The sequence below is a fragment of the Petaurus breviceps genome, unplaced genomic scaffold (assembly GCF_028583685.1).
Source record: "Petaurus breviceps papuanus isolate PSGF00001 unplaced genomic scaffold, PetGlider_PUasm1.0 186, whole genome shotgun sequence".
In the NCBI taxonomy this organism is placed as follows: Eukaryota; Metazoa; Chordata; class Mammalia; order Diprotodontia; family Petauridae; genus Petaurus; species Petaurus breviceps.
In genome coordinates this window covers 17,019,775-17,033,952 of record NW_027185798.1, presented here as the reverse complement: position 1 = coordinate 17,033,952, position 14,178 = coordinate 17,019,775, and the positions used below count along the sequence as shown (strand labels likewise).

Genomic DNA, 14,178 nt, shown 5'->3' with positions numbered 1-14,178 from the left:
AAGGATCTGTGATTTCATCCCTTTTGGTGCTGCTGGTGATGCAGATGGTGACCTTTCCATGCCTTCATAGAAGGTCTTTATGGGTTGCTGTGGTTGCTCCTTTGGCTTCCAATCAGCTTAGCTGGGCTGGTCCTCAGATGACAAATACACTGTCCATGGTCAGGACCTACCAAAGTTGGCGGTCTAGGGATAGCCCAAGAGAATCCAGGGCCCCCTCCAGGCCACAGTGAGGCATCTAAGTGAGACTTTAGTTCAAGCTTTACCCTAGAACATAGGATAGCCCAGTAGAAAGAGCTCTGAAGATCTGGATTCACATCCCATCCCCAGCACTTGTTCCCTATGTGACCTTGGGCAAGTGGCGTCATTTCCCTAGGCCTTGGTTTCCTTAACTATAAAAAAGGGGTGCGTATGCTAAGATTATATCACTTCTGAGCCTTTCTAGCTCTAAATCTATATCCCTATGGCCAGAGTTCGAATCCTGCTGCTAATGCATCCTAGCTCTGTGACCTTAACCTATCCGAGCCTCAGTTTTCTCATTTGTCAAATAAGGGGTCTGAACCAGATGCTCTCTGTGGTTCTTTGCTGCCTGTGATCTAGTGTTATGAATGGTGCCACCCAAAATTCAGAGTTCTGGGAATCAGGGGCATGTGAAAAAGGAAAAAGAAGAAGAGGGGTGAGGGTAAAGAGTTGGGGGATGGTGAACCAGATAATTCTCAAAGAGTAGTGAGGAGAAAAAAGAGGGGAAGAAAGAGGAAGGAGGAAGAAGACGAGGAATGTTTTCTGGGCTCAGGGCCAGCTCTGGTTAAAACTTTGAAATAGAATCCTAGGAACAGAGATTTAGAGCCAGGGGGGTCCCCATCAGTCATCTAGATCAATCCTCTTGTTTAGATGGGGAAACAAACCAGGAGCTGAAGATGGCACAGGCAGGTACATTTTGTATGTGGCTTCCTCTCGCCTAGTTTCTTGCCCTTCTGACCTCTGAGTTCCCTTGGGTTTGGTGAAAGATTGAAAGCCATCAAGTTGGGTCTGAAAAGGACTCCAGAGGCCATCTAGTCCAATCCCCTCATTTTACTGAGGAGGGAGTTTATTGGGGTCTCTGGAGACCATGACCTTGGAAGCCTTAAAAACCAATCAGAAACCATGATATCATATAGAAAAGTGGGTTTAAAAAACAATGATACCACCTTTAAACAAATAGAAAAGAATGGCAAATGTTCTATCATTTTATTTACAAGTTATTTTTAAACATTTTCATCTGAACTTTGAGGTTTGAAATATAAAAACAAACCATTTCATTACTGCTCTATTTGTGCTTTCAGAACACAGTAAGGATTTGAAAGTTTAGAAAAGAAAAACTGGATTCAGAAAATTTAAAAATTATATAACCATAATGCATTGAATGAAACTCACAAATAGGAAATCAAAGGGAAGGAACATGAGAAAAGCTGACATCATCAAATAAAATAAACAAGCATGGCAAAGATGTTTTTCCCAGATCATACAAAATTAATGCTCTTACAGATTAGCTCTGGCAATGGTGGGAGCAGGGCACATCTGTGGTGGCACTAGGGCAGACAGCATAAAAGCTGTATAGCTCTCAATCCTAGGAAGGGGGCCTGGGGCAGCATTGTCAGATTTGGACCTGGCAGTGACCAGAGAAACAGTGTAAGTCATGGGAGAGGAAGGTTTTTCTTCCTTGGGACTCAACCTTTGTCCATAGATGCTATATAGGGTCACAGAAAGGAAACAGCCAGTCAGCATGGACAGATGAAAACAAACAGTTGGACATTTGTGAAAATAACATGGACCTTGAAGTTCTGGGACTTAAGTTCAAATCCTAGCTCCACCTCTCCCTGCCTGGGTGACCTTGGATATGGCTCTCAATCTCTATGAGTCTTAGCTTCTTCAATTGTAAAATAAGGCTCTGGACTAGAAAATAACTGGCCTCTGAGGTTCCTTCCCACTCTGGATCTATTAGAGACAGCTGGGCTGGGGTGGTCGAGAGAGTTTTGGAGACCTGAGTCTGGAGGGCACTTTAGATATTTACCAAGCTATGTGACCCCTCCCAGCCTCAGTTTCCTCATCTGTATAATAGGGATAATAATAGCACCAACCCCATGGGTAGTTATGAGATTTAAATATATGTAAAATCCTTTGTAAAACTTAGATGTAAATTATTAATATATGTGTAATATATTAAATATAATGTGTACATATATATGTGTTAACCATTATTATATAACTGGCCCTTAAGCTATCTAAGCTCTGGTTTTCTCATCTGAACTCAGTGGGCTATTGGTTCCCTTATAGATGATTAAATCTATGATCCTATGATCTATTATTATATATTATAAACTATTATGATGTTCTAAATTGTATAACCCTGAATGAGTTGTGCAACCTCTTAGTACCCTAGACTCCTGTCTAAGATTCTAAGTTTCAGAGAAGGTGCACAGGCAGAAAGAGTTTCCTGTGTAAGAGTTCTTTCCACCATGGGGAGGCAGTATGGTTCAGTGGAAAACCCTCTCTGGGGGCAGCTAGGTGGTGCAGTGAGTAGAGTGCCAGCCGCGGAGTCAGAAGGACCTGAGTTCAGATGTGACCTCAGACACTTCACACACACACACACACACACACACACTAGCCGTGTGACCTTGGGCAAGTTACTTAACCCCAATTGCCCTCCAAAAAGCACAAACAAAAACAAAAACAAAACCCTCTCTGGCTTTTAAGTCAGAGGACCCGAGTTCAAATCCCATCCCTTTATTTCATTAAGGAGCCTGAGCCTCAGAGTTTTCATCTGTGAAATGAAGGCCTTGGAGTTCCTTTTCATTATAGTCTGTGACCTTCTGAAATCACAAGCTCCATTCCCCTTCTTTTATTAGAGGATTCAGGCATGTGGTAGACAAATCTTGATAAGCAGACAATTAGTATGCCTACTATCAGACAGTCAGTAAACATTTCTGAAGTATCTACTGCACTGTGCTGGGTATGCAAATGTCAAGAAACAGGCCCTGCTCACAGCAAGCTTACATCCCAATGGGGGAAACCAGGAGAACACATATAACTCTATACAAGATAAGCACAGAGAAATACATGCAGCCAGATAGAAAGGAATTCATCACACAAGGTAGTTAGGGGGGTGGGGGTGGGGGGACTAGCAGGTGGGGGACCAGAAAGGGTTTCTCACAGAAGACAGTGCGCCCAGTCAATGCCAGTAAGAGCTAATGGGGGTGATGAGGAGCCTGCTGTCCACACGCTGTCCAGAGCCTGAACCTGACCAGACATGCCCTTGTAAATAGGAGCAGCACAGTGAGAATTCACCAGCTGAAGGCACTTTAAAAGGAGCTGGCAGGCAGGCCTTTGCCCTGCATGACATCCAAACAAACACTCCCTCAGCCCGGCCTGCCTGAGTGCTGCAAATTCAGATCATTCTTCGGTCGAGCCTGGCTCCTGGTGAATTGCCCAACACCCAGGGCCTGCAGCCCAAACACTGGGGCCTTCACCCCTGGCCAGCCTCCTCCCAGGCCTTGTTGTCATTCCTGACTTGGACCCTGCTTCCACTGGAGAGGAACTGTTACCCTCTGTTGGCCTTCCCTCTCCCGGGTTGTTGATCCTGGCTGGTTTGCAACAGACACTGTAGCCCCAGTCTGCTGGGATCCCTTCCAACCCCCACAGTGATCCCCAAGCCCAGGAGGCTCCAGTCATGCCACCAGCTTCTTAAATTGACCTTTCTCAAGTGCAGCCTTAGATGGGCCTCCACCCTTGGGATGGACCTGGGGGCCAGAACAGAGAGAGGACATGCAGATAACTATAAGACAGAACAATACATGATCTCTGCATCACGTGTGGCCCATCCCCTTCATTCTTACAAAGGAGGAAACTGAGTCCCCTAGAGTTGGAGGGACTTTCCTGAAGTAGGAAGATTCAAATGAGAGTACAAGAGAATACAAATTGTATTTGTGTGTCTGTGGTGTGTGAGGTGGGAAAGGGGGTATTGCCTACTGGGGTAGGCCAGATCTGGGAGTGAACTGAACTTTAAAGGTACCATAGGTGGAGGGGTGGGATCTCCAGGCGAACAAAGATGAAAAGGAGAGAAAGCTGGATTGAGAGAATGGGAGCCAGTAAAGTGTCCTGCTGAAAGGTGAGCATTTGGGGGTTGAGGTAAGGAGGGGAGTAGTACAAGATAAGTCTGGAAAGGTGGGGTGGGAGCAGATTGTGGAAGGCCTAGGATGCCAGGCTAAAGGCCTTGGAGCTTTACTGGGAAGATCCCAGTTCTAAAAATCGGAACCAGGGCTTGGCTGATGCAATCCCCACACAGACTGGGGGCATGCCCAGATTTCTGTAATCTACTCCTGTCCCATAACTCCCAGACTGGCCCAGTAGTCAGACCTGGGCTCCTTTCAAAAGGCACCAGTTGGCTGGAATGCCTTTTCCTAGGTCTAGGCTCCTGACTCTCAGACTTTCTCTATCATGCCACAGAAGTCTCCCCACCCTGCAAGCATACTCTGCCCCTGAACTTCTTTCTCCACCCACTTTGCCCCCTTCCTTGGATTAGCTGCTTCTTCCCAGAGCCTCAGTTTTAAGGGAGATGCCCATGCCTAGTGGGCTCTAGTCCTAACCCTCCAGCCTTTCTCCACCATGTCCTTGTGCCCCCTCCTCTACTTTTAGCTTCCTTTTATGTGCCATCTTACATTAGAATGTAAGAGGTCTTGGCAAATAGTAAACACTTAATAAAAGCTTATCAACTTGAGTTCTTTTGGTCTGACTCCTTCCTTCCTGACCAAATTCTGGTGAGAGAAGAAAGCCAATGTTGTTAGGAGAGAGTCCTTGAGTTGTCCCCAGCTAAGACTGACATATGGCCTGGGAAGATGGCCCTCTGCTTCTTGCCTCTGTATGTATTCTTCCTGTTTTTAGGTGACCTCACAGAACAAAGGGTGATAATATGCATTTTCATTACACATACACACATACGGTTTAGGGTTTATTGCTTGTGATAGAAGGTGCCTACTAGCTGATGCTGCTCAGCCACTTTCCTTTTTATGGAGGTTGAGTAGGGACCCGATGTCAGGTGATTAGGAGAGAATGTGTTAACTTTGGGGATAAAACTGTTAACCTTGAGGTCTCAATTCTATAAAGATCGGGCTTCTTCCAGGGGAATGTTTTCTTTGTAGTTAATCTTATCAGGATTATGTGTCAGGAAATCTCTAAGATTGTGGCCTTCTTCTAAAATCATCGAGGCTTGGTTCTGTTGTTGCTAGCCAAAGGGTCTCTACTAATAAAACAAACCCACCCTATCTCCATTTATTTGACCTCTAAGGTTGCTTTTTGGGGGGAGATGTTTACACCAATAATTTGCAACATATAGATAGGTTTTATATCAATTTCCTCCACAATAGATAGCTAGACAGAACAAACTATAGAAAAATATCTTGTAGAGCTAAAAAAAATAACAAAATCTGGAAGAGCAAAAGGTCAAGAATATCAAGAGAATCAATTTTTTTTTTTTTAGTGTGAAGGAAGATGGTCTAGCAGTACCAGATTTCAAATTATATTACTAAGCAGCAATTGTCAAAACAATCTGGTACTGGCTAAGAAATAGAGAGGGCAGCTAGATCATGCAGTGGGCCTGGAGCACAGGACCTGGAGTCAGGAAGACTCATCTTCCCAAGTTCAAATCTGACTTTAGACACTTACTGGCTGTGTGACCCTAGACAGATCACTTAACCCTGGTTGCTTCAGTTTCTCATCTGAAAATGAAATGTAAAATGAGCTGAAGAAGGAAATGGCAAACCACTCCAGTATCTCTGCCAAGAAAACCCCCAATATGGGCAGAAAGAATAGGATCCAATGAAATGAATGAGCAAGAACAAGAAATAGAATGATAGATCAGTGGAATAGACTGGTATACAATATACAATAATAAATGACTACAACAATCTAGTGTTTGTTAAACCTGAAGATCCAGTTTGGGGACAAGAACTTATGATTTGACAAAAATCACGGGGAAAATTAGAAATCAGTTTGGCAGAAACTAGATATAAACCAACATGTCACACAACATACCAAGATAAGGTCAAAATAGGTACATGATTTAGACATAAAGGGTGCTATCATAGGCAAATTAGGGTAGCATGGGAAAATTTATCTGTTAAATCTATGGATAAGAATTTACTACCAAACAAGAGATAGAGGGGATCATGGGAAGCAAAAATGGATAATTTTGATTACATGAAATTAAAAAGGTTTTGTGCAAACAAAACTAATATAGTCAAAATTAGAAGGAAAGCAGGGATGGGGGGGTGTTCTCCTGCAAATTTCTTTGATAAGCCCAATATGTATAAAAATATAGCAGTTCTTTTTGTGTTGGCAAAAAAGTGGAAATTGAGGAGATGCCCAACAAGTTGGTATGTGATTGTAATGGGATACTATTGTGGCATAAGAAATGATAAGCAGCATGCTCTCAGAAAAATCTTGAAAGACTTCCATGAACTGATGCAAAGTGAAATGAGCAGATCCAGGAGAACATTGCACAAAGGACCAGCTACATTGTAAGGATGATCAACTGAGATACTTAGCTAACCTGAATGATCCAAAGCAATTCTCATTCTCATAATGAAAAATGCTGCCACTCTCCAGAGAAAGAACTGAAGCAAATCTGAGTGCAAATTGAAGCAGACTTTTTAATTTTCTTGCTTTTGTTTTTGCAACATGACTTTATTTTGCATGATTTTACATGTATAATTGATAGCATATTATTGGGCTGGAGGGAAGAAGGGAGAAAACTTGGATTCAAGTCAGATGTCCCTGCCCTCAAGGAACTTTCATTATAATGGGGGAAGATAGTACTTAAAGGAGAGTTGAGGTTGGGCTGGTGGAGGAGTGAGATGGGGTAGAGGTGTAAATGGCCAGGAGATGCTGGTACCTTCCAGGCCACTATTCCAACCCCCTCTTTTTATTTTTAAATAAATTATCTTAGGGATGCCCTCTGTTTTTATATCACTATCATTTCAGTTTTCCCCCTTACCAGATGGAACATCTACCCCCCATCACAAAGCAAAGCCATCCAGCAAAAACAACTGATGATCAAAGGGCCTCAGACAATGCACTCGATATCTTGTCTTCTTAGTTCCCTGCCTCTTTGCCATGACATGTGAGATGTGGGATACCAGCATCATAAATCTGGAACTGGAATAAACCTTAGAGGTCCACTCCTTCAAACCGAAACCCCAGAGAAGTGAAATGACCTGCCCAAAGTCATATAGGTAATATAATGCAGGAGCAAAATTCAAATCCAGGACCTTGGACTCCAAATCAGCATGCTTTCTTCCACAGTTCCACACTGTCTGTTCTAGTACTGCCTTATCTCTGCTGTGAAAAGGGAAATAGGTTTCATTCGATGGCAAAGCATACACTGTTCTCTCCTAGGTGTCTCCCACCTCCCTTCTGTGAGGAAGGAGAAATCTATTATTACTATCCAGGCTTCATTCATCTCTTCCAGCAATCCTTGCCCCCCCCCCTTTTTTTTTTTAACAGATGAGGATTGATGCCTAGAGAGGAAGAGGAGATTTGCCCAAGGTCGCTTGTGAGAAGGAGCCGGGCAGGAATTTGCGCTTGACCTCTTGGCTCCAGCTCGGCTTCCTCTGTACGTTGCTGGCTGGCAGAGGAGGACATGAACAAACGTGTGAAGGAGAACGTTTAGTCTGGCAATAATAGAAAGGAAGGATTTGAGTCGAGAGGGTGGAGGCAGGCGGAACACCTGTCAGGTTATTGTCGTCATCTAGAGGGCTGGGGAGGAGGGCTGCTGATTGTAGGAACGGAGAGGAGTCTGATGCAAGATGCCCGGGGGAGGGGGCTGACTCTAGGAGAAAAAAGTGAGAGGAAGGGATCACAGCCTGCTCCTGCATTCTCCTCCTCTCCCAGACTCCACTGAGGCCATTCTAGCGCAGCCTCTGATTTTCCATTCGGCAATTAGGGATGTGGTTGGGTGCATTGCGAGCTGCTGGCAGCTGCTGACCTGTTCCCCAAAGTGGCGACTGCAGGCATTTGGCCTGGGAGAATGTTCCTGTTTGTGAAAGAGCCTCCACCCTGGAGGCAAGGCGGCTTTGGGGGCCCTGGGCACACCAACAGTCTGGTAGCCATAGGATATCAGCATGTGGGGTGATGCTCACCTAACCATCCTCCCACCTAGTTGGCTGAGGTCCTTTCTGCAGTGACGGGGAAGCTTTTGTCTCCTGTCCTGGGGCACTTCCTTCAGAGGGACAATGAGGTTGGGTGAACTCCCAGGACAGTGGCATGGAGGAATGGGGGAGGGGATTCATTTACTTTGGTAGAACTGGTACACCAGAAAAAACTTCTGAAGTCAGGGGATCCAGGTTCAAATCTTGCCATTGGACAAATTGCTCAAACTCCTTGGGCCTCATTCTGTTGCATATAAAATGGTTGGACTGAACTCAATGGCTTGAGAGCTCTCATTCACCTCTAAATCTCTGATCCTATGAACTCATTCTCTGGGAATTCCAGTCAAACTGGTCTACTGGACATTTCTCCTGTGTTCAGAAATCCTCAACAATTCACTCCCCCAGCTGACATTGGCCATGGCCTCATCTGTAAAATGTAGGGTTGGATCTTTGAAGTCCCTCCAGTTTTGTATCTAAGATGTAGAACATCTAGACATTTTGCATGTCTAGAGTTCCCTGCCTCCTCCCCTCTAGCATCAAGAATCCCAGCATCTTTTTTTTTTTTTTAATTTGATTTTAAAACTTTGAATTCCAGATTCTTTCCCTTCCTCTCTTGTCACTCACCCTTACTTGGAAGATAGGCAATTCAATATAGGTTGTACATGTGTAGTTATGCAAAACATTTCCATAGTGGATATATTGTGAAAGACTGACTATATATCCCTCCATCCTATCCCGCCCCCCACTTGTTCTATGCTTTACTTTGACCCTGTCCCTTTTCAAAAGTGTGTGCTTCTAACTTCCTTCCCCCCAACCTGCCCTTCCCTCCATCATCCCTCCTCTCTTCCCATTCCCCCTACTCTCCTTCAGGGTGAGATACCCTATTTAGTGTGTATGTCATTCCCTCCCTGAGCCAAATTCAATGAGAGTAAGGTTGACCCATTTCCTTTTGCCTTCCTGTTCTTCCCCTTTATTGTTTTTCCTTACCTTTTCTATATGAGATAATTTACCCCATTCTGTCTCTCCCCATCTCCTCTCATTATATTCCTCTCTCACCTCTCAATTTTACCTTTTAAGTATCATCCCTTCCTACTCAATTGGTCCTGTGCCCTGTCTATGTATACCTGTACACATATATACACACACTCACATATGTATTCATATGCCCATATACCCTCTTATATAGACATATATATGTATGTGTGTGTGTATACACACACACACACATTTATATTCCCTTCAACTATTCTCATACTGAGAAAAGTTTCATAAGTTATAATTATCGTTTTTCCATGTAGGAATATAAAAAGTTCAACTTTGATAAGTTCCTTATGATTTCTTTTCCCTGTTTACCTTCTCATGCTTCTCTTGCTTCTTATATCTGAATGTAAGGTTTTCTATTCAACTCTGTTTTTTTCATCAAGAATGCTTGAAAGTCCTCTATTTCATGGAATGACCATATTTTCCCCTGAAACATGATACTCAGTTTTGCTGGGTAGGTGATTCTTGGTTTTAATTCCAGTTCCTTTGACCTCTGGAATATCATATTCCAAGCCCTTTAATCCCTCAATGTAGAAGCTGGCAGATTCCATGTAATCCTGATTGTGTTTCCACAATATTCAAATTGTTTCTTCTTGGCTGCTTGTAATATTTTCTCCTTGATCTGGGAACTCCAGAACCTGGCTATAATATTCCTAGGAGTTATCTTTTTCAAGAGATGATCAGTGGATTCTTTCAACCTCTATTTTGCCCTCTGGTTCTAAAACATCAGGGCAATTTTCCTTAAGAATTTCTTGAGGGGCAGCCAGGTAGCACAGTGAGTAAGAGCACTGGCTCCAGTGTCAGGATGACCTGGATCAAATCTGGGCTCAGATACTTAGCACCACACCCAGAAATAACTGGCTGTGTAACCTTGAGCAAGTTACTTAACCCCGATTGCTTAGAAAAAAAAAAATTTCTCGAAGGATGATTTCTAGGTTCTTTTTTTGATCATGGCTTTCAGGTAGTCCAATAATTTTTAAATTATCTCTCCTGGAACTCTTTTCTAGGTCAGTGGTTTTTCCAATGAGATATTTCACATTGCCTTCTATTTTTTCATTTGTTTGGTTCTGTTTAATAGTATCTTGATTTCTCATAAAGTCACTAGCTTCCGTTTGCTCCAATCTAATTCTGAAATTATTCTCTTCAGTGAGCTTTTGAGATTCTTTTTCCATCAGGCAAATTCGGTTTTTTTAAGGCATTCTTCTTCTCATTGGCTTTTTGAGCCTCTTTTGCCATTTGAGTTAGTCTATTTTTTTTTTAAAAGCAATCAGGGTTAAATAACTTGCTCAAGGTTACATGGCCAGTTATTTCTGGGTGTGGTGCTGAGTATCTGAGTCCAGATTTGATCCAGGTCATCCTGACACTGGAGCCAGTGCTCTTACTCGATGTGCTACCTGGCCGCCCCGAGTTAGTCTATTTTTTAAGGTGTTATTTTCTTCAGTCAGGTTGTTGACTCTCTTTTCATGATTTTCTTGCATCATTCTCATTTTTCTTCCCAATTTTTCCTCTACTTCTCTTGTTTGGTTTTCAAAATCCTTCTTAAGCTTCTCTATGGCCTGTAACCAATTCATATATTTCTTGGAAGCTTTTGGTACAGGAGTTCTGACTTTACTGTCTTCTTCCTTTTCCATGCTTTGATCCTTTTTGTTCTCAAAAAAGGAATCTAAAGTTGGATTGCTGTGCTTGCTTTGCTTCCTTTGCTTGCTCATGTTGCCACTTAATTACTTGACTTTTGAGCTTTTTGCCACAGTAGAACTCTGCTTCCAGAGAGGAGAGTTTTGTGCCAAATCACTGGGGTTTTCACAGCTGCCCTCTCTGCCCTCTCTTTGTCTTTGGCATTTATGGGTTGATAATTATGGAAACCACCACAGTTGCTGGTGATCTACTCTCCCCACGTCCCTCTAGCCATGGCTACTCGGGCCTCCCTGAAACTAAAACTGAGGACTCAGGTGGGGCTGGGCTCTGCTTCCAGCACCCTGCAGTGGACCCTTCCTGCTGCTCTGCCAGGCTGTCCTCAGTGGGAGGTTTGTTTCTCTCTGTCACTTTGTGGGTTCTCTAGCCCTAAGGTTTGTTTAGAGTCATTTTTTATAGATATTTGAGGTGGTTATGGGGAGACCGTGGGGAGTTTTGCTGCTTCTATACCACCATCTTGGCTTTGCCCCTCCCAGCAGCCTTCAAAGTGCAACTCAGCTGCTGCCTTTTACATGAAGCCACTGGGCACCTCTTGGCATTACTGCACATTACTTGGTGTCACTTGGTTTATACACTCGACTTACTAATACAACATGCACCATGTACTTTATGTTCTCCTCCCCACCCCCACTCCAGGATGATGTAATCTCCCTGAGGCTGGCAACCTTCACTTTTGTCATTGTATCTCAAATACCCAGCACAGTGCCTTGAGCTCACAGTTGGGGCCTAATCAGTGCTTGTCAAATTGAATAGGATTAAATTGAGACAAGGAGTCCCTCTGTGTTCCTGAACCGTGTCTCAAAATAACTGAGAGGAGGGGACAGTGTTGGTTGGATATACCTGAGAGGTCAAGGAGGATGAGGACTGAGAAAAGGCATTACATAGCCAACAGTATTTAAGAGATTGTTGGTGGCCTTGTACAGAACGGTGCCTCTGTCTTCAAGCCAAGGCTAGGTGAAATGACTAATTGTCAGCATCGTTGAGGGGTTTCCCATCAGGTACAGGTTTGATTATGACAGACAGGGGAGAGACAGACAGATAGAGACAGACACAGAGATAGAGACAGAGACTGAGAGGAGAAGAAAGAGGGGAGAGCGAAAGAGAGAAAGAGGGGGAGAAAGGGAGAAAGAGAAAAAAAAGAAGGGGCAGAGGGAGAGAGAGGGAAGGAGAGCGAGGGAGGAAGAGGAAGAGAGAATGACTTTCCCAGTTCCTGAAGGAGGGACTTTACAGGGCCAAGGGCAGGCAGCAGACAAACAGAGGGAACTGAGAATGGCACTTCTCTCCTTCTTCCACATTAACAATATTTCTACCACAGCAGAATGGCCCAGATGCTTCTGCTTGGGAAATCCTCATATCCTCTGGGGTCAGTGCCTTGCCTGTGACCCTTTCGTCAGGCAACAGCTCAGTTACTCAACACCTTAGGTCCCTTCCCAGCCTTGGAGGCTTGGGAGAGCAGCCAACTTTTCCACAACTGATCCTGTTCCATGGCTTATGGTGACTTGATCTCCTGCCCACACTGCCTCTGTCCAGAGGCCTATTCCAATTACAGGACTGTTTCAGAGTCAAGGCTAATTCCTTTGGACTTGATGTCAACCTGGAAGGACTTGGAATTTTCTTGGGGACTGAATTTCTTCTCTAGAACTCAACCTTTAAAGCCAGGTCTGATTTTCCTTCTCTTTAGCACCCTCAGCACTTGCAAAGTGCCTGGAATATAGTTAAGTGTTTAGTAAATGCTTGTTAATTGACTGACTGACTGATTATAACCTTCATCACATATAGGAGGACGATGGTGGTGTTTACAAGGACTGTAACAGCTGGCATTCATATGGATCAGAGGCTCTCCTCTACAACATCTGCCCTTTGAAGACAAGTCTAATCTGCTTTCCCCTGAAGACTCCCCCTACACATGCACACCACAAGTGTGTGGGAATACGTGTACATGCCTTTGCCAGGTTACAGGTTGCAGACCATCCCAGAGTCATCCTCTTCCGGATCTGCCTCAGCTTTGTCTGTGTTCTTGTATTTTCTGTGATGTTTAAAAAGACATAATATTTTATTAATAAAGCCGGCAGGTTATTAACATAAAAATGGTCACTTGGCCATCTCTCTTAGACCAAAAACAATCAAGGCAGACTAATGGTTTTTATACCCTTCAAAGGAGTAGGTAAGTCGAATAGCAATCAAATCTAATGGGTTAACCTGTGATTAGAGGGGGTTATATTAAAATGAAGGGGTGAATATCTCTTGGATAGGAAAAGTATCTCTATACCTGATCGTGTCTTTAAGGCTATCAATTCAAAGAATGTGTACCCCACCTAGGCCTGAGTAGAATACAATGGGCTTCCCCACCCTAGATTAAATTCCTTGCAAAATTGGACTGTGTCTGACCAAGATCAAGGAGAATCAGCACAATTTCTTTATCAGTAATGTCCTTCTGAAGAAGAATTGAACTCAAAGTCAGGACTTTGTAAGGGGGAAAACTCTGAAGCTACAAGATATTGGTTATTTATAATCACTTTGTTCTTGTATCTTGTCTCTGTACCTGTTCTTATAGATTGGGTTCCCCAGAGAGTGACTACCTTTGGTTCAGAAAAACTCCATAGGTCCCACAGTCCTAAAACTATAGCTTGTGACCCCTCAGTGGCTGCTTCCCTTTAATTGCCAGACATGAGACACAATTAGCTCAAAACAAAACAACCATTTGCTGAAATAGCGTCTTTAGAAGAATAATAACCAGATGTTCTCCCCATAAACCCAGGGCAAGCTCTTCCACAATCATACACAGCACAAGGGAAGAGTGAGCACATGTATAGAGCAACACTGATAGAAATGCCCCCTCTTAGGGAAAGCATGTGACTGAGGCAACTCACACTTCCAACATGCCTGGCCCTGATATTCCTTCCCCTCATCTAGTGTCCTCATGCTTTCTCTTGAGTGAAGTGTCTTTTTTTTTTTGTCAAGCTGCTCATCTGGGCTGCCTGGGCCTGTTCCTTTCCAAAAGGAAACCCCTAATTCCTACTCTAACCCAGTTCTTTGCTGTCAGAGGTCTCCAGTCCATGGATTTACTCCTACCAGATACAATGACCCCCTTTGTATGAGTGGAAAACCCCTTCCCCCTTCTGCTATCCTCTGCTAAGAGAATGCTCCTCTCTCAATAGCTGGGTTCTTCTTCCATGGTTGACTCTTGTCTTGGATGCCAGAGGCAGCATTCCTTAGAGATGTCTGAAAACTGCCAGCCTTGCTTTCTGGTTGGTTGGTTGTTGTCCTT

General features: G+C 43.7%; 1 protein-coding gene across 1 annotated transcript in view; it reads left to right on the top strand.

The window, feature by feature from the left end:
* Positions 1-12,986, top strand: part of AKAP10 (A-kinase anchoring protein 10) — a 101,891-nt gene extending 88,905 nt beyond the window's left edge. Inside the window, exon 16 of the transcript XR_011168641.1 lies at positions 12,690-12,986. The gene's annotated coding sequence lies outside the window, so the exon portion shown is untranslated. The remainder of the gene's footprint in view (positions 1-12,689) is intronic.
* Positions 12,987-14,178: the final 1,192 nt, after the last annotated feature.